Source organism: Microcebus murinus, chromosome 7 (assembly GCF_040939455.1).
Source record: "Microcebus murinus isolate Inina chromosome 7, M.murinus_Inina_mat1.0, whole genome shotgun sequence".
In the NCBI taxonomy this organism is placed as follows: domain Eukaryota; kingdom Metazoa; phylum Chordata; class Mammalia; order Primates; family Cheirogaleidae; genus Microcebus; species Microcebus murinus.
The window spans coordinates 5,070,785-5,093,024 of record NC_134110.1 but is presented as its reverse complement, the minus strand read 5'-3'; the positions used below and the strand labels follow the sequence as shown (position 1 = coordinate 5,093,024).

At 59.0% G+C, this 22,240-nt stretch overlaps 1 protein-coding gene and 1 long non-coding RNA gene across 4 annotated transcripts in view; one reads left to right on the top strand and one right to left on the bottom strand.

The window, feature by feature from the left end:
• ZNF710 (zinc finger protein 710) overlaps positions 1–22,240 on the top strand; it is a 70,394-nt gene that overhangs the window by 33,326 nt on the left and 14,828 nt on the right. The gene's annotated exons all lie outside the window — the stretch shown is intronic.
• On the bottom strand, positions 19,465–22,225 carry LOC142871898 (uncharacterized). Its single transcript, XR_012920075.1, has 2 exons — positions 21,946–22,225; positions 19,465–19,762 (listed from the first exon to the last, which is right to left on the bottom strand). It is a non-coding gene; the product is annotated as an uncharacterized LOC142871898 (long non-coding RNA).

Below are 22,240 nucleotides of genomic sequence, written 5' to 3'. Positions count from 1 at the left end.
TTGAACCACACTTGGAAAAATGCAGTTCTGGGAAGGTGGAGAGGCAAAGAGGAGGGGACCCTCCCCTGGAGGGATGGCACATAGGACAGGCTGAAGGTGGCAAGTCAGGAATGGCCTGGAGGAGGGAACTGGGGCTGGGTTAAAAGCCTGAGTCCGCTTGGAGGGGCTGGGAGTGGCCAGGGGGTCTCAACCCTGGTGCACATTTGAATCACTTGAAAGGCTTTTAAAAATTACCAAAGTTGGCCGAGAGTTGTGTCTCACGCCTGTAATCCTAGCACTATGGCAGGCCAAGGCGAGAGGTCTACTTGAGCTCAGGAGTTTGAGACCAGCCAGAGCAAGAGCAAGACCCCGTCTCTACTAAAAATAGAAAAATTAGCCAGGCATGGTGGCGCATGCCTGTAGTCCCAGCTACTTGGGAGGCTGAGGCAGGAGGATCGCTTGTGCCCGGGAGTTTGAGGTTGCAGTGAGCTGTGATGACACCACTGCACTCTACCCAGGGTGACAGAGCAAGATTCTATCTAAAAAAAAAAATTACCAAAGTTGCCAGGTGCAGTGGCACATGTATGTAGTCCCAGCTACTTGGGAGTCCAGAAGTTCTGGGCTGTGGTGCACCCTGCCCCTCCCGTGTCCACACCAAGTGGGCATCAATGTGGTGACCTCCTGGGAGCAGGGGACCGCCAGGCTGCCTAAGGAGGGATGAGTCAGCTCAGGTTGGAAATGGAGCAGGTCAAAACTCCTACACTGATCAGTGGTGGGATAGCTACTGTGAATTGCCACTGCACACCAGCCTGAGCAACACAGCAAGACCCCATGTCTTATTTTTTTGAAAATGAAACAGGCAATCACCATAGTCTCTGGGGGGTAGATCCAGGCTGGGTGTCTGCATTTGCTCTCCCAGGGCCACAGGTCTGGGAATCCCCCATGAGGGCGTTAGGAAGCGGCAGGAGCTGGCTGAATGCACGGGAACTTTCTCTGCTAGTGGGAGGGCTGCCTCGGACACCCAGCCCCAGAGCCCTGGGCAGAGGAACTCAGGGAGCACTGAGCAGAGATGCGTCCCCAGACAGTCAGCTGGAAGGGACTGTGTTCAGAAGGGGAAACTGAGTCTTGATCACTAGTGGGTACCACTGCTGGGTAGCAGAGCTTGGGCTTTCCAAGTGGGCACTACCGCCTGGCTAGGATGGAAATGATCTCCGACACGTGCATCATGGTTCCGACTGTTACAGCATTTAAGGTGCTCGTAGGCTCCCCAGTCTGGATCCTTTCTTCTGAACTTTGGATGTGTGTGGGGTGCCAGGTTCTGATGAGGGAAGTGGCCCATGTCTTCGTCACAAGCTCAGAACTTTCTGCATTGGGCAGGCTGAGTAACAAACCAAAGGTTGGCCCACCAGATGCAAAGAATAAGTAACGACCCACCTGCATGGCTTGTTTTTCTTGTAACTGTTTATTTTGAAATTTTCAAACTCAACAGCAAAGAGCCTTCGTTCACTCATTGTTACCATTTTACAACATTTTCTTGTTTTGCTTTTTAAGAGACAGGGTCTTGCTCTGTTGCCCAGGCAGGAGTGCAGTGGCAGTCATCATTGCTCACTGCAACCTCAAACTCCTGGGCTCAAGCGATCCTCCTGCCTCAGACTCCCAAGTAGCTGGGGCTACAGGCACACATAACCATTCGCAGCCAATTTTTTTTTACTTTTTGTTTTTGTTATTTTATCCTAAACCCCCCACCACTTTTTTTTTTCTTCTATTTTTTATAGAGATGGAATTATGCTATGTTCCCCAGGCTAATCTTGAACTCCTGGGGTCAAGCAATCCTCCCACCTCAGCCTCCCGAAGTGCTAGGATTAGGGGTGTGAACCCTGTCCCAGGCCCACATTTCTTTATCTCACTCTCTTTTATTTTTATTTTTTGTAAGCCAGTCAAATTTAGCATTCGGGTGTTGTATACCAACTTTATTGACACTGATGTTAATAATTTCTAATAACCCACTACCATCGGACCAGCCTATCTCGCTCTTTTTTAAATTGTTTTGCTGAATTACTTAAAAGTCAGCTGCAGACAGCCCACCCCTAAGTATTTCAGCAGGTATCTTTCAGGAGCAAGGACTTGTGACCATTGTACTGTCATCACATCTAAAATATTGCCACTATTCAATAATATCATCCAACATACAGTCCTGTGTTGATTTACCCAGTTGTACTCCAAAAACGTTTTTTATGGTCCTTTTCCTGATCCGAAAAGCCTCACACATTACATCTGGTTGTTAATGTTTCTTTAGCTTCTATTGATCTAGAACAGTCCCCCTGCTTTGTGTGTGTATGTATATGTGGCGTTGGCTTTGAAGAGTCTGGGCAGGCCAGCCGTCCAGTTGAATGGATTCTGGATTTATCTGATTGACCATGTTCAAGTTAAGTTTGTTTAGTTTCAAAAGTCACCTGATAATTGCTTCATTGTGTCCAAGAAAACCCTAAAGCAGAGTGGACAGTTGACGGTATTGTCTTTGTTCCCTACCCCTGTGTCGGCGATGGGGTACCCGGTCTAGCCACCCCGAAAAAGAGGTGGCTCAAGTAACATTACATTATATTTACAAAACGTTTCAGCTAACTGTAAAGATTGCTTCCCTTGGTCCACAGTGAGTGTGACCCGGCCGGGCAGGTGTCCTCTTCATTTCACGGATGGGATCCTGAGAGGTTGAGGCTGTGTCCCCTGGTCTGTGGCATTAGGCAGAGTGGCCCAGAGCCCAGCCCTGTGACCCACCACCGGGCGCCCTGCAGTGGCAGTGGCAGCTCGGAGACTGGGCACAGTGGATGCCTTTGCTTCTCCTGCCCCAGGACAGGGCAGGTTGCAAGGTCGTCTCGCCGCATGTCAGCCCTGGGTCCAACACACACTCCCTGACTCTCGATCAAGGCTACTGAGTGGCATCTGATGCAGTCTAAGCCATCCTGACGACTCCAAGTCATGGTCAGGAGCTTTAGTTACTGAACTGAGATATTGCACTGCTTGCCCCACCCTAACGGGCCCCAAACTGAAGTGCCATTTGGTCATTTTCAGCCTGTGCCCTGGCCAGCGGCTGTCACGGCCTCCAGTATGGAGAGGCGCCCCTTCCGCCTCCCCGCTCCTGCTCCTCACTTGAAACTCGCATCTGCCGAGGTCCGGGAAGCCGGACAACCAGGCTTCTTAGGACTGAGTCCTAGGGCTCCGAGCAAGGGGCTCTGTCCCGTGAAGGGAAAAGTGCCTGGGACACCAAAGGCCCCTCTTCAAGGCACCCACGTCAGATTGGATGCTGGGCTCTCCGGGCTTTCGGGTATACTCTGCAGTTCTCTACTCTTCGGGGGAAATCTGAGGTTGCCGGAGAAGAGATCTGTAGGCAGGAGGGATGTCGCTGTTTATATATTTAGGCAAGAGCGTAAAGTAGAGCAGAAGTGGCTGGCGGGAGAACAGTCAGCATGTGCTCGAGAGCCAGCGTGCACGGGGGCACTTTGGGCATGGTGGCCAGGGCACGAGTGACCCTGCCAGACCTCAGGCCTGCGCACCGTGGCGCGGCCTCCTGTGCGTGCAGATCTCACTGCCTTCGATGAAGAAGTCGGCTGTGTTAGCTAACACCGAGGATCTGGGCCCTGCGTGGAAGCTCTAGGCAGCGGCAGGGACCCCTGGTCTCTGGATCCCCCTGGATTCTTCTGGGAGGCATCTCTAGAGCTTCAGATCCTGTTGTTAAAACCGCATTCGAACACTCTGCAGGTTTTTCCCCCAAGGCGCTTGCCCACCCATCTGTTCTGCCCAAATGTGTGGCCTTGGGCAGGAGCTCCCTGAATTCTGTTCTTTCTCGGAGAAATTTCTATTCTCGGCCAGGCAAGGTGGCTCACACCTGTAATCCTAGCACTTCGGGAGGCCGAGATAGGAGGATCGCTTGAGGCCAGGCGTTCAAGACCAGCCTCTCAGCAAGGGCAAGACCGTGTCTCTACAAAAAAAATAGAAAAATTAGCCAGGTGTGGTGGCACACACCTGTAGTCCCAGCTACTGGGGAGGCTGAGGCAGGAAGATCTCCTGAGCCCAGGAGTCTGAGGTTGCAGTGAGCTACAGTGAGGCCACTGCACTCTAGCCAGGGCGACAGAGGGAGAGACCTGTCTGGAAAAAAAAGAAAAAATCCTATCCTCATAAATTCATAAGCATAGCACCCTTCCGTTTCTCGGCTCAGTGCTCCAAGGAGTTCAGAGTGATCCTGAATTGACGTGATAGCGCCTTTTGGGCTTGTTTACTTGCTTTTAATTTTGTTTTTTTTTTTTTTATCAGAGTAATACATCTATATCTTTTTTTACATCAAACAATATCAACTGGCTTCTGATGCTAAGACGGCAGGCCCTGCGCCACCTCACCCGCCGCCTCCAGCCCTCCAGGCTGGGTGCCCGTCTCCGGCTCCTTCAGCCTCCTGGCTGCTGCCCACCGCCATATTTTGAAAGAGTGTATTTCGCCTGCTGCTTCCTCATTTACCAGTGCTGGACTTTGTTGCCTCTGTGCCTTCGTAGGTGACGGTTTCCCTCTCCTCCATGCTACTGTTTCTCCTCTCTCACTGCTGTCATTATATCACAATGTTGGGATAAGCCCACAGTAGAAACGCTGCTCGCTGCTGAGCCTAGCACTGAGCCACGATTACTCCTTTTTTTTTTTTTTTTGAGACAGAGTCTCACTTTGTTGCCCAGGCTAGAGTGAGTGCCGTGGCGTCAGCCTAGCTCACAGCAACCTCAAACTCCTGGGCTCAAGGGATCCTCCTGCCTCAGCCTCCCAAGTAGCTGGGACTACAGGCATTCGCCACCATGCCCGGCTAATTTTTTTTTTTTTGTATATATTAGTTGGCCAATTAATTTCTTTCTATTTATAGTAGAGATGGGGTCTCGCTCTTGCTCAGGCTGGTTTCGAACTCCTGACCTCGAGCAATCCGCCCGCCTCGGCCTCCCAGAGAGCTAGGATTACAGGCGTGAGCCACCGCGCCCGGCCCCACGATTACTCCTTTACGCAAGAGTTCTTCGTCGTCTCTGTTGTCCTCACCGGGTCACTCTTCTCTGCGCCCACCCCGGCCTCTCCCGACACACCAACCGATCCGGGGAACATCTGTCGGATGTTTTACCCGTCAATTCGTTGATCAATTCCAATTTTTTTTTCTAGACACTGGAGTGTCTCACCAGTGAGATGCTTCAAAGCCTTTTCAAAATAAAATTTAATTCACTTTAATCTATTAAAATGCCTCCATGCCGCCTCCTCCGACAAAGCTTCCCGGACCCTCCGCTTCCCCAGAGCTGCCCGCCCTGGGCACCGCGGCGCCTGCACTGGTGTAACTCAGCCCTTCCCTTATACTTGGAATCGGAATCGCCCGTGTTGTCGCCTGTCGCTCTCACCGCACCCCACGTTCTTGAGGGCAGGGCTGGGTCCTGCTCACTGCTGTCCCGCTAGGAACACAGGGGAGCTGCCTGGCACGTGGTAGCTGCTCAACAAGTATTTGTTGGCATTTGCTTTTTTCCAGCTGAAATGCAAGAGTGATTATAGCTAAATTTCTGCCCTCTGCTCCTCTGTACTCTCCATGTGCCCTTCTCTCCTTGACGGGTCTGGATGCCCGTCTGAGCCTGTTCCAACTTAGTAACAGTCTTTCCCAGGTGGAGGTAGCAAAGACGGGGTTTTCTTTCCCTGATCCTTTGCATCCACCCCACCCCTCCCAACCCCACCCCAGGCAACCCTAGATCGGCCTCCAGCATCTCAGGGCCCGCGTTCCTCCTCCCTGCGTAATCCCAGCCCACACCGCTGGGCTCAGCACGGACGGCGCGCCCAGTACCTGAGCAAGCTTGAGCCTCACTCAGTCAATCAATAAGCCAATCAGCCTTCCTCCCCCGCCTCCCTGCCCCCAGGCATTTCTCATTATCCAGCCTTTGGATGATCACAGGGAAAAAGGCGCCCCTGCGTAAAGGTGACCCCATTTCAGGTTCCGTCATAACTCGCTAGACACTGAAAGACAGGAGGAACGAGAGAAGGGGAGACAAAACAGGGGGACCAGGGACGCTCACCTGTGATCTCAGAGGAACATTTTAGGAGACGTTTGGTTACTAGACTGAGAGCTGTGAGTGGGCATTTTGTCACCCTGGAGCACCGGGCCCAGCACTCGCTGGCGTCCGACTGCGGGAAGGAGGGCAGGACGGGAAGTGCGGGTCCAGGCCTGGGCTCCTGGACTCCGTGCAGTCTTTGGGTCTTGGCTCACTCCGGAAAGTGCCGGTCTGTGATGATCCGTGTTGTCAGAGTGAGCCTCAGTGTCCACACAGGCCCCACCCTCGTCAGGGACACTGGCCTGACAGTTGGCGGCCAGTGGAAAGAACTAACAGACCAGCTTACCCTCCTGGAGCGAGGGCCCAGCCCCGGCAGGCCGCGGGCTCCCTGGGAGCGGTCCCTCGAGTGGACGTGCGTCCCAGGGCTGACTCAGCCTGTCGTTCACCCCACACTTCTACTGGGGACTGAGGCCTCCTGTGGGCGCCACCCAGCAGGAGATCCGGGCAGACACGGTGCAGGCGGGGCGAGTCGCCCCAGCTTCCATCTCCGGCCAGAGCAGCTGCCTGGCTCAGACCCCTCCTCCGCCCCCGGCCTGGTGAGGGCCCGGGGCTCTCCGAGAGGGGACCTTGGGCACCCAGAGGTCAGAGCTGCCGGTGGAGACCAGGGCGCTCCCTTCGCCTCTGCTCCCCGGGGCCCCACGGAGGAGGCCACAGCGGGGCGCGGGGCCGGGCAGGGGCGGCCGACCCCGAAACGGGGCTGCGGCTCCTGGAGCGGGAGCACTCCTCGTGGGGGTGTCGTGAGTTTGGGGGGAGCCTTTGCAGCAGCTCTTTGATGTTGCTCCAGTGGAACAGAATTTATTTTTTGTACTTTTAGGAATTAACTTGCCGTTCTCAGCGTCTCCCTCCCCAGAAAGGAGAGAAGGAGAAAAGAAGAAAGGGCTTGCATTGTCGCCGTGATTGGCACCTTCTGTGAATGAGGGGTCACTGCTTTGGGCTGCTCCTTTTCAAGCGCGCCTTTCTCCCCTGCACGCAGTATTCACGCTGGAACATTCTTTCTTTCAAAGCTCTGTCTTTCTCTCCCCCGCCCTTTGTGTCTCTGCTTTCCTTCCCTTCCCTCTGCCTTTCATTCCGGGCGCCCGCCACCTCCCTCGGGACCAAGCTCTTCTCCCTCTCTCTTTTCCCCCTTTTCTTTTTCTTCTATTCAGTTCTCTTTTTTTTTTTCCTCTTGCCTCTTTTTTCTTTTTAATTCTTTTTTCTTTTTCCTTCTGAATAGCGCTTCTGTTTTCAAGGGAAGGGACGAGTGGAGAAGTCGGTTTATTTGAGGAAGGGAGAATGTGAGTGTTTTTTCTCCATTGCTCTAAATGTGCAAGAAACTCTCCATGCGGGACACTTGGGGGCTGCTGCTCTCAGGCACAAGAGACCTGTTAGTCACAGACGAGGAACCCCGAATCGGCGGCGGGGAGAGTTGACTAAAGACCTGGTGGGGCTGGGCTGCGGCTTCACACAGGGCCCTGGGATGTCTTTTCTGCCCTGCCACGGCGGGACTTGATGTAAGGGTGGGTGGAGGTCACGGGTGGGTGCAGATCCCGCAAGCCGCCCTCTGTGTCTGGTGTCCCCGTCCCTGGCTGAGGAGGGCTTGGCAGGGTCTGTGAGCAGGTGACACAGGAGCTGAGCGTGGGGAAGAGGGCCGGGTCACATGCGCCACCGTTGTCAGGGGCGACCCCCATGCCCCGGCACGTCCCCGGCCGTGGGAGCGGTGGGCCCCGTCCACGCCGGCCGCTGGCTGGGCCTGGCGTCCTGGAAAGGAGACCGTCGCCCAGCGACTGAGGCTAGAGGACGGCTAGGCGGGGTGGCCCTCGCCAAATAAAGGGCCCACTGCCTCTGGGCTGGCAGGCCGTGCCGACCCATCCTTTGTGGCAGGGACACGAATGTCCCACTCGTGAGTCAGAGGGATTTTCAAATGCTGCCTGGGAGCTGCAGAGAGCATTCACTCAGGTTTTCCTGAATTATCCAAACAGAACAGTTTGCTTCCTTCCCTGTAGGCCTCTTTATTTTTCTTTAAACCTGTACAAATGAACCTCCTCTGAGAGCTGCCAGGCTTGTCAATCAGCGTGTGCATGTGCCTGGTTCGCACATCTGCTTTATCTTCCGAGCAGTGGCTCCTCTCCTGTGTGCGTGGGTCAGCGGTAGGACCACAGGCAGGGCCACCACCCTGCACAGCCCCGGGGCAACCACTCCCCGTGGGCTCAGTGGTGCATGGCGGCCCTGACCGCTCTCAAAGTGTGTTCACACACGTGTAGGCTGCGGTTCAAGCCCCTGTGCTGCGTCACAACCTCTGTACCTTACAGTCACTCCTCTCCTCCCCCCGGAACACCCTCCTGCTCTTGTTAACCTACCTGCCGAACTCCTACACAGCCTACAAAACCCTGCTCAGGCACTGCTACCCCTTTTGATTCCCCCACATAGAGTTAATCACGCCTCTGAGACCTTTATGTTTAGCTGCCATCTCACTAAGGCAATCGTCCGCTTACTGTGGCTCCTTGAAGGCAGGGACCGTGTTGTCTTCCTCCCTCTAACTCCTTTGTTTGCGAGTGGCGTGCCGTCCACGTTTGACAGGCAGAAAAGTAACTCAGAGTGACTCCCAGAGTTCTGAGCCCAGGAGACTGGAGCAGCAGAAGGGAGGAAGCTGGGAGTGGGGGATGGCTGTAAGGATGTGATGCTTGCGAGTTGAGATGGGTGAAGGGTGACGGGTTTGCTGTAACTGTGGTGTCCCGGGCAGGAGGTGCAGCTCCGGCGACGTCAGCACCGGGCGGGAGTGGAAGCCCCGAGAGAGTTTCTCGAGGGCCGTGCAGGGTGAGGAGGCAGGCCCGAGCCTGAGCCCGGCGGCCACTGGCCTGGCGCGCAGCAGGCAGAGGGCTGGGCTGAGGTAGAGGGCAGCCGGAGTGCGGCCTGCGTGCGGGCTGGGGGGCGGGGCGGGGGGGCTGCCAGGCAGGAGGAGCCCAGCGCAAAGCCCCTGTGTGTGGCCATGGGCTACAAGCTTCCAGAGGACAGTTCAGCTCCGGCAGAGGGGGCAGATGTCATAGAGCAGGGGTCAAGGAGGCCATGGTGGATGTGGACCCGCCCCCACTGGGCAGGGGAGAGAAGACGAGAAATTGGGCATTGCCGAGGCTGCGTGGGCTGGGGTGCAGGCGGGGAAACGGGGTGTGCGTGAGGGCTGGAGCGCGGGGCCGGAGAGGGCAGGGCATGAGTGGAGCAGCAGCCGGGTCTCTCCAAGAGGAGCCTGTCTGCGACACATTTCTTCCCTGGGGTGGGAGGGCCTCGGGCTGCAGATTTGAAAGACCCTGGGCAACTCCTCCGAGCACAGGAGAAAGGGCCCGGTCTGCGTACCCCGGCTCCCCCAGGGCCACAGGGGAGAAAGCACGTGGGCGCCTCAGTCTAGCCAGGGGCGCCAAGGGACACAGGGACTTCCGCAGGAGGAAGCAGCCTCCGGGAAGGAGCCCCGGGATGCGAGTGGCCCGGGTGGCTTGAGACAAGGGCTCCCGGTGGGCGTGTGCAGCACAAGCCCCCAGGCCTGGAGGTCTCAGCCAGCAAGAGCCCCCCAGGGCAAAAGCCCTGTGTGTCCTTCCTCCTCTGCACCCGGCACAGGGCCTGACCCTCAGTAGGCCCTGAGTGAGTGTCTGTTGAGGCGTGCATTGCACTCGTCAGATGTAGACTGACACACGATTCCCAGGTCTGGGGCTCAAAAGGGTTGGGAAGAAGGCTGTGTCCTCCCCCTCAGTCCTGGTGACCAAGCCAAGGTGAGCTGTGGGAAAGGTAGCAGGGAGTGTGCTTATCTAGGGACATTGGGGATTTGTGCTCCAGGAGGGAGTGGAGATGTCTGGGGGGCAGGCACCCCCCAACCCCCACACTGTGTCTCTGAGTGGAGATCCGAGACTGGGGCCACCAGGCCCGGGGCCACCAACGCTGCTTCTCCTGGCCTACCTGCTACTCAGGACACCCCTGGCAACCTGGAGCCTGCCAGGGCGGGCCTGGCTGGCCGTCAGGTTTTTCTGGTCTGGGCCGGAACACCTCCTCACATCCAATTAAGGCACCCACCCACTGCCCCCCTGGCCTAGGAGTGGACGGGGAGCAGGGGGACGAGGTTCTGCGTGTGCAGACAGGCTTTAGACGCAGACGTGGTTCCCCGTGGCAGGGGACCCAGCGCTCAGTCCCCCTTTAAGAATTGGCACCCTGGAGCCCAGCGACTCCAGGAACTGCCGTGCGGCCCCAGGCGAGTTGCTGGATGCTAATAATAGGTGCAAACACGCTGGGTGTGCCAGGCTCTGCTCTCTGCACTTTACATATTTCAACTGGTGAGGCAGGTGCTCTCGGTGCCACCCCGCTTGAGTAAGGACAGTCGCGTTTGGAAGTAACAGAGGATGTGAACTCAGGATGTGAACTGGCCCTAAACCAGCGCTTCGCAACCTGTTTTTAAAATGACGATTACTTCTGAGCCTCACTGACCTCGTAGACTTCATCAACCCTCTTGGAAGTCACAGCACTGCCAGGCTGCCATTCGGGTCTCTACGGCTACCCTCCTCTCTCGGGATCCGTCACAAAGAGCTCGGGGGCCGTGCTTCATGCTCTAAAGCCCTTCTGTGCCTCAGTTCCCGTGTTTGTAAAGCGGGTGATGGAACCAGGACGGCCCACAGACGGGGGTCAGGATCCAGTGAGACAGCGCGCTGGGAGCCGGCCCAGCGGCGCTGTGGCTCTCGGGCAGCCGGCCAGCGCTCTGACGCCGGGGCTTTGCACCAGGAGTAGGGGACCCCGCCGGGGCCGCCGTGCAGCTTCCCGCGCAGATGCTGGCAGGAGGATCCCGTGGCGTCGGACCTGGGAAGGGCTTTGGACGCTGCGGCGGGCTGTGCCCGTGTGAACAGGCGTGCTCGTCCCCCTGCCCAGCCTGGGTCCCAGAACTTGTGTTTCCTCCTGCAGTTCGGCACCCAGGGCTGGGGACGTCCAAGGAGGGGATCCTCCGCCGGGCCCCGCGGAGGCAGGTCCTGGGCGTCCTCAGCCAGGACGCTGCCCCGTGCTGGCTGCCGTGCGGGGCAGGAGGGCGGCCCTCGCCTCCTGTGGCCGGGCGCCTCAGCCCCACGTGTGAGCGTGGTTCCTGGGCGTTTTGGTTTCAGGGGCTGGGGCTGGCACGTTGTGGGGGGCCTCGTTCTCAGACCCCGCCGTCCCCTGTGGTCCATCCCTGGGCTGTGTGTGCTGAGGGGTGGGTCATCCCAGCTGGCCTGCGTGTGATCCCGTAGAGAGACGTCTACACTCTGGGGAGGAGAGTTGGGTTTTGTAATTCATTCAGGAATGTGATCTTTTGAGCTCCCTGGATGAGCTGTGAAATTTCAGAAAAGAAGTGGTGTCCGTGGCAAGGCTTCTAGCGGCCCAGAGAAGACACCTTCTCCCCTCTTCAGGGCCCCCTTCTGGGTCCTGGGGCCCACGGGACCCTCACCGCCCCACAGCCACTGGGGTCCAGAGTGTCCGTGCGGGCCAAGAACTTGAGCTAGAACCTTCCATGAGACCAGGCTCATTTCCAACATCTCTGTCCTTCCTGGCACCTGATTTGGTTACCTTTTCCAGGTGCTCCTCCTCTTACCACTCCTTCCTGGGTTTGAGGTGTTCTTGGTGATAGTAAGAACATGCCAAATATTCTGGGGCCCTGGGGGATTCACACCGCGCATGCGTGCATGTTGCAGCGGTAGAAGCTATAAACGGCCATTTGTCAAGTGCCAGCCCCCAATACCGGGAACATTCGATCGCATGATCTTCTGTGGCCCTGGCCACCATCCCGTGGGAGAGGCCGCTGTTCTCCCCGCTTTGCAGTTGAGAAAACTGAGGCTCTGAGAGACGAGCGACTTGCCCGAGCTGTGCAGCCAGGAAGTGTCCAAGCGGACTCCAGACCCCTGTAGCGGGGAGGCCCCACCCTGCACGCCACGGCCTGCCTCGGGGGACCCCCACCCACGGGCAGCCCCCACAGCAGGGACAGCGAGGAAACCCTCACGCCTCCAGTGCAGCAGGGCCTCGCGTCGCGTGGCAGTCACCTCTGTTAAAATCCTTCTGGCCCGAGGATCGCAGACCTGCACTTGGATTTCAGCATCTGGGGGCACCTGGCCCGGAGCCCTCTGCCTTGTAGATGGGGCTTCTAAAGCTCTAAATGTCATCTTCTGTGATCCAGATTGAAGAGGGAACCAGTTCCTGCTCTGGGCCTCGCCACCACCGTGGGCACCTTCCCTTCTGATGTCCAGGGCCCTGCCCGGGAGGCCCTCTTCTGTCTGTCCTTCCCAGGCCCCACTGCCCCTCCAGCCTGCAGCCCCCTGCAGCGACGGGCCACCTTTGCCTCGTCCGCTGGTAGCTCCTGGTGATGGGCAGACGCAGCAGTGCACGGCTGGGACACCCGCCACGTAGCTCCAGCCTCCTCCTCCTCCTTCCCCCCCCCCTCGGAGCCTCTTGTCTCCCAAGTGCATCTGCCCTGCCCAGCTAGGCTGTGGGGTCGAGTGTAGGTGCCCAGGCTCCCACCCCTGCGCGGGTCCTGCCCCTGGCTCGCCGCACGGAAGCATCCGCGCTGGGCGACTGAGGGAGGCACGGGTTGCTCGCCTCGGATCACAGCCAGTGTGGCCGGGCGCCTGTCTGGTGCCTGCGTGTGTACGCTGCCAGCTGAGATGTTTCCCCAGCTGCCCTGCCCGCGGGAGATGCACGGAGGCATTGCGTGAATGAGACAGGCATCCTCCACTCCTCTCCTGGCATCAGTCCGTACTCGAGCTGGGTGTGTGGGTGACTGCAAAATAAATGTTGATGACGGCACCGGCTTCGGGAGGGAGCCACTGCCAGGCTCTGCTGGGATGGAGGCCCTGGGAGTGATCGCGCTGGCGCCCGGCCACAGCCCTCGCCTGTCATCGTCCCTCCCTCGGCATCCTCTCTGCCCACCGCTCTTCTGCCCTCTCCCCTGCCTCTGTTGGGGGTGGGGGACCTTAACCAGCTTCTCCCCTCCCCCGACCCCTCCACTCAGCCTTTGTGTGGCCGACACCACCACAGGTCACCCGGCTCCCGATGGGCTCAGTTAACCCTAACAACTCTAGGAAGCGGGAACGCCATCCTCTGCCGCAGATGAGGAGACTGAGGCACGTCTGGCCCTGCAGCCTGGGCTCCGAGCCTCTCGCCTCCCAAAGTGCCAGTTTCCGTGGAAGAACATCCTGATCCCTTAAGTTAAAAGGGAGAAAAAGCAAAGTTATTTTGTCCTTTTGTGATACCCCACACCTTCGGTGTTTATTTCCTGTCTGATATTTTGCGCTGCTGTTTCACAGTTCTTAATCTTGTCTCTAGCCAAACTGTGGGGTCCCTGAGGCTGGGGACCTTTGTGCCCCGCCAGCACCCAGCGCCAGCCTGGCGTGGATGGTAGTAGCCACAGCAGCGACGGCAGGTGGCTCCCTTTAACTGAGCCCGTGTGCCCCCCGCCTTGCTGTCGCACACCTTGTTCCCTCATCGCCTTTACCGTGAAAGCATCTCAGCCCCAACCTCCGAGTACTCTCTGGTGTGCCTGGTGACCTTGGGCAGGAGTCACTCTGCTCCTCTGTGCCCTCGGTTTCCCCCTCTGTGAGTGAGTTTTGTTGTCAAGATTCCTTGCTTAATATACATGATTTCATCAGACAACACCTGACCTAAAGGAAGGGCCAGTATGTCTTAGACCCTGTCACTTGCCCCATCACAGACAAGGAAACCAGATCCCAGGGAGGCTGAGGGACTTGCCCAGGGACCCAGAGCTCCCGAGTGGCAACGCTGGGGGTGGAGGGCAGGCCTAGGCCCACTGGACTGGGAGCCTCGCTTTCCTGCCTTCTGCCCTCTGCAGAGCGAGGGCTGTCCCTCCCGGTTCCTCCCCACCTCTGCTGCTTCCCCTCTCTCCCTCCCGGGTCTCCGGTCCTGCCCTGGGAATCGCTGCATCCTGGGGCCAGGCCTTGCCCGCTGCACCCAGCCAGGCAGGCCGGGCAGCTGCTCCAGCCGGGCCCTCGGGCTTAGGGGCCACCAGCACCGTGGCTCCTCCCCGGCACGGCAGCCCTTGTCAGCCACGGCGAGGTGCTCGCTCGGCCCGTGGGGCTCCTGCAGACCAAGGGCCCCATCTATGTCCCCATGCGACTTTCGACTTTCATTTCCCAGGGGGCTCGATACCACCCTCCACCAGCCCGTCTGTTCTCTGTCGCTTTGCAACGCTGGGGCCACAGCCACAACCGGCTGGCTTTGTTTGCTACATTAAATCTCTGTTCCTGGACGTTTGTTTCTCCTGTCATTTCTGATCACTCCAGATTAAACACAGCAACGTGGAAGCCAGGAGGAGGCCGGGCCAGGGGCTGCTGCGACCTGACTCCTCTCAGGAACGCAGGAAGGAGTGTCTCGTGGGGAGGAACACGACTGTGATCACAGTCGGCTCCAGTGCTGCCCTCGTCTCTCCCTGGCTGTGCGGCTGACACAAATAACAGAGTCTCCGAGCCTCAGTTTGTTCATCTGTAAAATGATAATATAAGTGCCCGTGTCCCTCGGACAGCCTGTGTCATATCAGATATGTCTGTAATGTGAGCTCAGTAAGGAACAGCTGAAAATGAGTGAGGAAGGGCCTTAGTTCCGCCTTCATCTCCGGGGTGCAGAGACACAGGTGGGAGAGCCCATGGGTGGGCGCCCCCTGTTCTCAGAGGCAATTAGGGAACACGGTAAAGAGTGGATTTGGGGCGGGGCACGGTGGCTCATGCCTTAATCCTAGCACTCTGGGAGGCCAAGGCGGGAGGATTGCTCAAGGTCAGGAGTTCGAAACCAGCCTGAGCAAGAGCGAGACCCCCGTCTCTACTAAAAATAGAAGAAATTAATTGGCCAACTAAAAATATATAGAGAAAAAATTAGCCGGGCGTGGTGGCGCTTGTCTGTAGTCCCAGCTACTCAGGAGGCTGAGGCAGGAGGATCGCTTGAGCCCAGGAGTTTGAGGTTGCTGTGAGCTAGGCTGACGCCCTGGCGCTCTAGCCGGGGCTACACAGTGAGACTCTGGCTCCAAAAAAAGAGTGGATTTTGAGGACTGTCACCATGCCGTTTGGGGTGGGGGATCCGGGCACTCTGAGCATCTGCCGCGTGTCGGGCCAGGCCGTGTCTCAGGCCTGAGAGGCAAGGCGGGGCCCATATGGTTGGGGTTCCCTGGACCGCAGGGGATCCGTGCCTGGGCAGTCGTGGGGGTTCTGCGCCTGGCTCACCCACGCTGTAGGTCGTGCCTTGCTCCGTCCTCGGGCTCGGGGAAGCCGGGCCAGGCTCTCTAGGGCGCCTCCCCGGGCAGCCCTCACCCCAGCACCTCCCAGCCGGGTGTCGACTCCCTTCCCTCCATAGGTGCAGGCATGGAGACCATCACTGCGGCAGGGGGTCCGCTCCGGGGGCTCTCGTCCTCCTCCAGCCGGCGGTGGGGAGTCTGACCCTCAGAGGTGACCCTAGAGGAACAGGGCCGGGACTGAACTGGAGAAGCTGGGCTGATGGAACGGGGTTTCGTTTTCCCTCCTTCCTTCCTTCCTTTCCTCTTTATTTTTAAGCAAGAGATAAATAAAAGTCGCCCTGAGATGACAAGGGAACGGTGAAGGAGATAAAAGGGGAGTAAAAGGGAGCGAGAGAGCAGACGCAAAGGACAGGGGATGTGGACCGTACCCCGTGACGAGGGAGAGATGAAAGAGGAAAGGGAGAGACGAGATGGGGACGCAGGACCGAGTGGCAGAGCGGAGGATGAGGTTGCCACGGAAACGGAAGGAGGGGAGGCATGGAGGGAGAGGAAGACGGGATGGGGAAGGCGGAGGGCTCGGTGCAGGAGGGTCTGCGGCGAGGCTCGGGGAGGAGGTCGGGGGACCACGGGGCCTCCCGGGTTGAATCAGGGCCCAGCGTGGGGGACCGGGGCTGGCCGGGAAGGCAGACACGACCCAGAGAGCCCGTCCCCGCCAGCGGCCAACGGGGCGCCCAGGGCTGGGCCTTGGCCCTGGCACACCCAGCCCGGGCCTGCTGCACCCTGCCCGAGGGACTGCCTCGGTTCCCACATCCCTGACGCGGACGCGGCACTCCCCACCCACAGGACTGCCCGGAGGGCTAGAAATAGCGTGTGCTCGTCACAGGCTGACAGAGTTCCAGCCCAGCAGACAGATGCCCGCATCATCCCTTCAGTTGTGATTCTTGTCTTTGTCCCTTGAACTGGGAAGCCCGAGTTCTGTGAGTTTTTCCCTGTTCCGTTCAGCTGGCCGCCTTCAAGCCTAGTGCAGTGTACTTGTTTGGGAGACAGATGCGCATCTTTGCTTCTGGAATTGGAGGAGAGACGCAGAGCCTTCCAGAAACATGAGTGAGGCCTGCTGTCCCGCCCCTGGGAATGGGCCTGGCCCTGCAGCTCAGGGAGAGGAAGTCCAGGCGGGGCGGGGGTTCCGCCTGGCTGCTTTGCAAAGCGGGCCGCAGCAAGGGGCCGCTTCTTTCCCCTTGCACTTGAGCATGGGCACTCTCAAAAGGGCAGCGACGCGTTCCCCACGTTCTGCACGTGTGCTCTGCCAGGGGTGCCATGGTGAGCAGACAGACAGCGTCCTGCCCTGGGAAAGCCTGTGCTCTAACTGGGACGCCAGATAGGAAACAAGTCATTGTACCAATAAGTAAACCATTAACAAGGCATCAAAAATTACGGTGTCGGAAAAAAAAAAAAAAAAAAATTACGGTGAGGTGCAGGAAGGAAGCACATCAAACATGAACCCGCTGAGAAGCGGGGGGACCAGGCCTGGTTGCGGGGTCGGGAAAGGTGTCCTGAGGACACGACGCTGGGTTGAGAGCCGGGGGACGGGGAGTGAGGAAGGGGCGCGTGCGTGCCGTGTGGCTGGAGCCCAGAGGGAGGGCACAGCGTCACGCTGTGAGCTGCCACAGAGGCAGGGGGCCAGCCAGGCCAGCTCGTGGAGGCCCGTGGGGAGGTGTTTGGGCCGGATTCCAAGAGCTATGGGAAGTGACTGTGGGATTTTGAGCACGGTGGGATGTCGTGACAGATTGGCGGGAGCACAGGCTTGTTTCGGTTCTCCCTCCCTTGACCGGCTTTGACCAGCTGTGTTAGCGGTTGAAGGCAAGGGACAGCTCTCTGGCAGAACTTTTTGGGTTTTTTTTGAGCCAGAGTCTCACTCTGTTGCCCGAGCTAGAGTGCCGCGGCGTCAGCCTAGCTCACAGCAACCTCAAACTCCTGGGCTCAAGCGATCCTCCTGCCTCGGCCTCCCGAGAGGCTGGGACTACAGGTGTGACCCACCATGCCCGGCCTGTCGCAGAACTCTTGAGAGCGCAAAGTACTGCCTGCAGGTGGGTTGAATGATGGGAATCCCTTGGCCCCCCTGCCCCCCATGCCCACCCTCACAGCCCCCAGGCCGTGGAAGGCAAACACCCCGCAGGGGAGCCTGCTTGGGGGTGTCGCTCCCACGCTCCACGTGGATGAAAGAAACACACTAGGAGTCAGGAGCTCCTGCGTTAGTCTCCGTTGTGGGGTGGAGGCCTTGGGCCTCAGTTTCCACATCTGTAAAATGACAGCCTTGGACAGGAGGGTCCCCAAAGTTCCTTCCAGCCCTGCCAGCGAAGGTTCCAAGGCCAGCCTTGAGGGTGCACAGCCCAAGTGGCCGAGGCCACCGTCCTGCCGTGGGAGAGCCGAGATTTCCTCCTTTGCAACAAAGAGGCCGAGGCGTCCTTCAGTGGGCCTGTGACCCGTCGCATGGGAGGATCCGGGCCCGTGGCTTTGGGAGCCTGGTGACTTCAGATCACAGGCCGCACATGACTCCTGTACTTAGCGTCGGGGAAGCTGCCATGTGCTTTTTGTGCAGCTGTGCAGGCAGCTCAGCATTTGCCCGCAGTAATTTGCACAGCGGACGCCTGTGAGTTTAGACAGGCTCATGTCTACAAGAGTCAGAGACCTACCCAGCTTTCCTCGGGGCAAGGTGGGGGTGATTGAGATTGCCCCAGGCTAGGGGAAGGATCCGGTGAGCTCCGCTCAAACACCCCCAGCCCCGCCCCGCTTGCTTGGGTGGCTGCCCTTGGCGTTTTGGCCCCACCCCACCCCCGGCAGGCCTTCGGGTACTCTGGGAGCATCGGGCCCAGCGGTTGGTGCTGTGCGGCTGGACGTGCACCCACGTCTCCAAGCGAGGAGACCGCAGGGACGGGCGGGAGAGGTCTGGGCTCAGCGTCTGTGTGAGCCGCCTGCGTGCAGCCCGGCCCGAGCGGGGGCTGTCCTGTGCTTGGCGACCCCCGGCTGGGAGCGGCAGCTGCCTGTAGGGGAGGGCGAGGGAGGAGGCGCCCCCACATCGTTCTCCAGGCAAGGCCAGGCCAGTCTCCGCGTGCTCATCAGCTCTTGCTGATTCATTTGTAGAATCAGAATCACCTGGGGAACTTTTAGAGAAAGCCGCGTCCAGGCCCTGAACCCGGAGATTCTGGTTGAACCGTCTGGAGCGAGGCCCAGGCGTTGGTACTCTAATCAAAGGACGCCAGTTCTGGAGCTCCGTGGACCCGGGGTCTCTGGCCTGGGAAGTGTTTGAGCCTGAGGAGTCGCGTGGGTACGGTGGGTCCAAGATTGTGCCTGTCGCCATGGGGGCCCCGGTCCTCCTCTCCTTGGGTTTAAGGGTCCCTGTGACCTCCTGGAAGAGGGGGACCCTCACTCCGTAGCGGCCAGGCCCTCCGCAGCCTCAGCCAGTAGAAACAGGACAGGTCTAGGTGTCCCCCAGCCTGGGACACCAGGAGAGCAAGGGCTTTCAGAACAGGCCTGGCTGTCAGGGCGGTCCAGGGAGGGGCTGTCTCACCTGTGAGGGTGTCAGATAGGAAAGAGCCCGAGCAGATTAGGGCTCTTCTCTGTGCAGCCTGAGGCCACCCCTGGGGAGGCGGCGTGTGGAAGAGTAGGGCTCCCCTGCAACGGGGTCCCTCTAGGTCGCATTCATTCCTTCATCCTTGGCCCCTTGGTGGCTGCTGCTCCCTTCCCTCCACCTTCTCCCCGCCCTGGTGCCCTCTCAGGACACTGCCCCGCTGTGCCCCTCTGCCTCCTGCAGGCACCGTCCCCTGGGGTGGGGGACCAGCGGGGAGATGAGCCGCGAACACACACCACTGTGAGTCAGCGTTGCCGTCCCGGCGGGGTTCTCCGGGGAAACAGAACCGACAGGATATACAGTGTACGTACACAGAGATGTATTTTAAGGAATTGGCTCGAGCAATTGCGGGGGCTGGTAAGTCCAAACTCTGCAGGGCAGGCTGGAAGCTCAGGCAGGGTTTGTACGATGCAGTCTGGAGGCAGGATTCTTTCGCCGAGAAAGCTCGGCGTCTGCTCTTAAGGCCGTCATCATCGGATTGGCGAGGCCCTCCCTGGTTGTGGAGGGCTATTTGCTTTTTTACGTCAACTGATTGTAAACGTCAGTGACCTGGGCCTGGGCTCCATGGGCTTGACAAGGTAGCTTCCTTGCCAGCAACATCCACATTAGTGTTTTGACCACGAAGCCGGGTGCTGTAGCTTAGCTGCGTTCTAGTCCCAGTCCTTGCTTCCCCGGCGTCTCACTGGGTGACCTCGGAGCAGTCCCTTCCTCTCCCTGGGCCTCAGTTTCCTGATCTGTGACAAGGGCTGGAAATGGTGATTCTCAAGCCCTGGTGTGATTTGTGGATTGGTGGCCCTGTGTCAGTGGCTCAGCCACTCTGGCTCCTGGAAGTGGGGCTCGGTGAGCCTGTCCACAGAGAAAAGGGGAAGCCGAGGCAGAAAGAGAATCCAATAAGGAAGTGACTCACACACTTCCCCCTTGGCCGCCCCACCCCCCCGCTGCTGGGCCTGTGCCTTGTGGGCCAGCAGAAGCTAGACGGTGGCAAGGAGTCCCGGGTTTGCACAAGCCTCCCAGCTTTCGCTTCCTCTTCCTTTCTGGAGACGTGAGCAGTTTACCTTAAGCCTACCGTGAGGACAGCAGGGGACACAGGCTGGTTTCGCTAGGAGGTGAAGTCCCATGGGTGTTCTTAACAGCAGAGTACACACCTGGAACTTCCCCTTCCCCTCCCGGCAGCCCGTCCTGCCCACTCCAGGACCTGGGCTCCCAGGGGCAAAGGGCCCAGAGGCCCATCTTGGAGGGCTTGAATGCCAGACCCGGGAGTGGGGCCCCCCTGCCCTGCTGCTCTGGAGGGCCCTGCCCCCACCCCACCCCGTCCTGCTCCCCGAGATCCTGGCCCTGTCGACTGAGCTCCCGCAGCTAAGCGTGGGACAGTGAGAACTTTGATTTGCTCCAGACTTTATCCCCAAGACCAAGAGCAGCACCCAGGACGCAGTAGGTGCTCGGTAAATGTGCGCTGGGTCAGTGGTTGGGTTGCAGGCCTGGAGGCCGCAGCCTCTGAGCAACCTGGTGATTCAAGGCCACGATGAAGGGGCCAAGGGCAAACTGTCCTTCCGGCATAAGCACAGGGCACCGCTGAGGCTGTGTCAGGGAGCGAGGACCCTCGGGAAATAGTCATCCAACCACATTGATGGCAGGTGCTCGGTGACAGCCCAAGCCTGGGCTGGCAGAAGCCCAGAGCACTCCTGTGTCTTCAGCTGGGTTTTGAGATGATCTCCCTGGTGGTGGGAGTTAGTCAAAGAATGGCCCCGTCCCACCAGCCCCCAGCCAGCCTGGGCCTTGGGGCCTTCACCCAGGCTCCGCCCCACCTGTGTCCCAGGGGGACACCAGCCACCCTGGTCCTGCCCAACCCACCCCTACCCTAGAGGAGGAGGACAAGGGGATCTTGGTATGAGGAAAGAAGCGCTTGGAGTAGTGTGGGAAGAGAAGAGGTGCTGTCACATCTTAGGGAGGGACCCTGGTGACAGGCAGGTAGGCCAAGACTTCCCCAGCCCTCCAGGTTCTAAGTAGGCTCTTGTGCCCATTTTACAGATAAGGAAGCGGAGTCAGGTGACCTGCCCAGTGTTTACAGGAACCGTAATACAATGCAGGAGAAGGCAGAGCCGCAGATGAAGTAACAGACTCTGGAGGCCTGGGTCCTTGTGGGGAGGGAAGGTCCCCTGCCTGGCCTTAGGTTGAGACAAGATTCGCTGGCTGGGGCTGGCTTGGCCCTCAGGCCTGGGAGGGGGTGGTGCTGAGCCCTGGGAAATAGGGCAGTCCTGGGCTTCCATGTCACGCCACCCCTCCCCCTCCATGCCCCTCCCCCTCCCCTGCCTTTGTTTCTTGGCCTGCGAAGCCCTTTCTCCCCACCCTCCCCCACTCTCGCTCCTCCTCTGCCCCCACTTCCCACTCTCTTCTTTTCTTTTCTCCCTCCCTCCCTCCCTCCCCCCACTCCCAGCACCACTGCAATCAGGCAGCTAATCTGTTTCTCTCTTTCTCTGCCTTTAACATTTACTTTCTGCCCACCCTGGGAACCGAGGGTGCCAGGTAGGAGCCCAGCCGCATCCCAGCCAGAGATGGCCCTCATGCCACTAGCCCTGACGTGGGGAGGGCTTTTGTTCTGAGTCCTCAGCACCAGTGGTGAGGAGAGGCCCTGCCCTGAGAAGGGAGGTGCCGCCAGGGGCCCCGGGCAGATGACAGAGGGGCCTTAGATTGGGTGGGGAGGCAGCCCTGGTACACAGGTGGCGCACACCTGGCAGGCTCTCCTGCCCAGGCAGCTCTGTGCCAGGACACGAGAACAGAGAGGTTGTGGCCTGCGAGGTGGAGCGGGTGAGAAGTGAACCGGAAAGCCAGCCCAGAAGGAAGGGGATACGGTGACACGGGTCACCCCGTGCCAGCTCCCCAGTCCCTCATTCCTGTGCACGACATGCAGGGAAATCAGATTCCCTCTGTCTTTCTCCCAGCCTCTGTCAGCCAGCCTGGCGGCCCAGGGAACAGTACAACACAGAGCCGGGCCCCACCCCACCCTGAAGCCCCATGACACAGGCACTCACAGGGCGGCGTGTGTTCTGCTCTGGCGAGTGTCCAGCCCAATGCAAAAGACTGGCCAGGGGGTGGTGGCTCCGTGGAAACTTCCGGCAGAAGTAGAGACCCCAGGAAGGGCTCTGGCTGCCCTCTGGGGACCCTGGCCCAGCCAGAAAGGAAGAGGCAATTGCCCGGGGCTTGCCCATGTTTCCCTGCTGGCCCCTGGTGTCCCAGGGCGGTTCCTAAGGAGGAGGCCAGGCTCAGACGTGACACCCCCAGGCCGCACGGCCCCAGGACAGAGAGGGCGATATGGGGCCCAGGTGG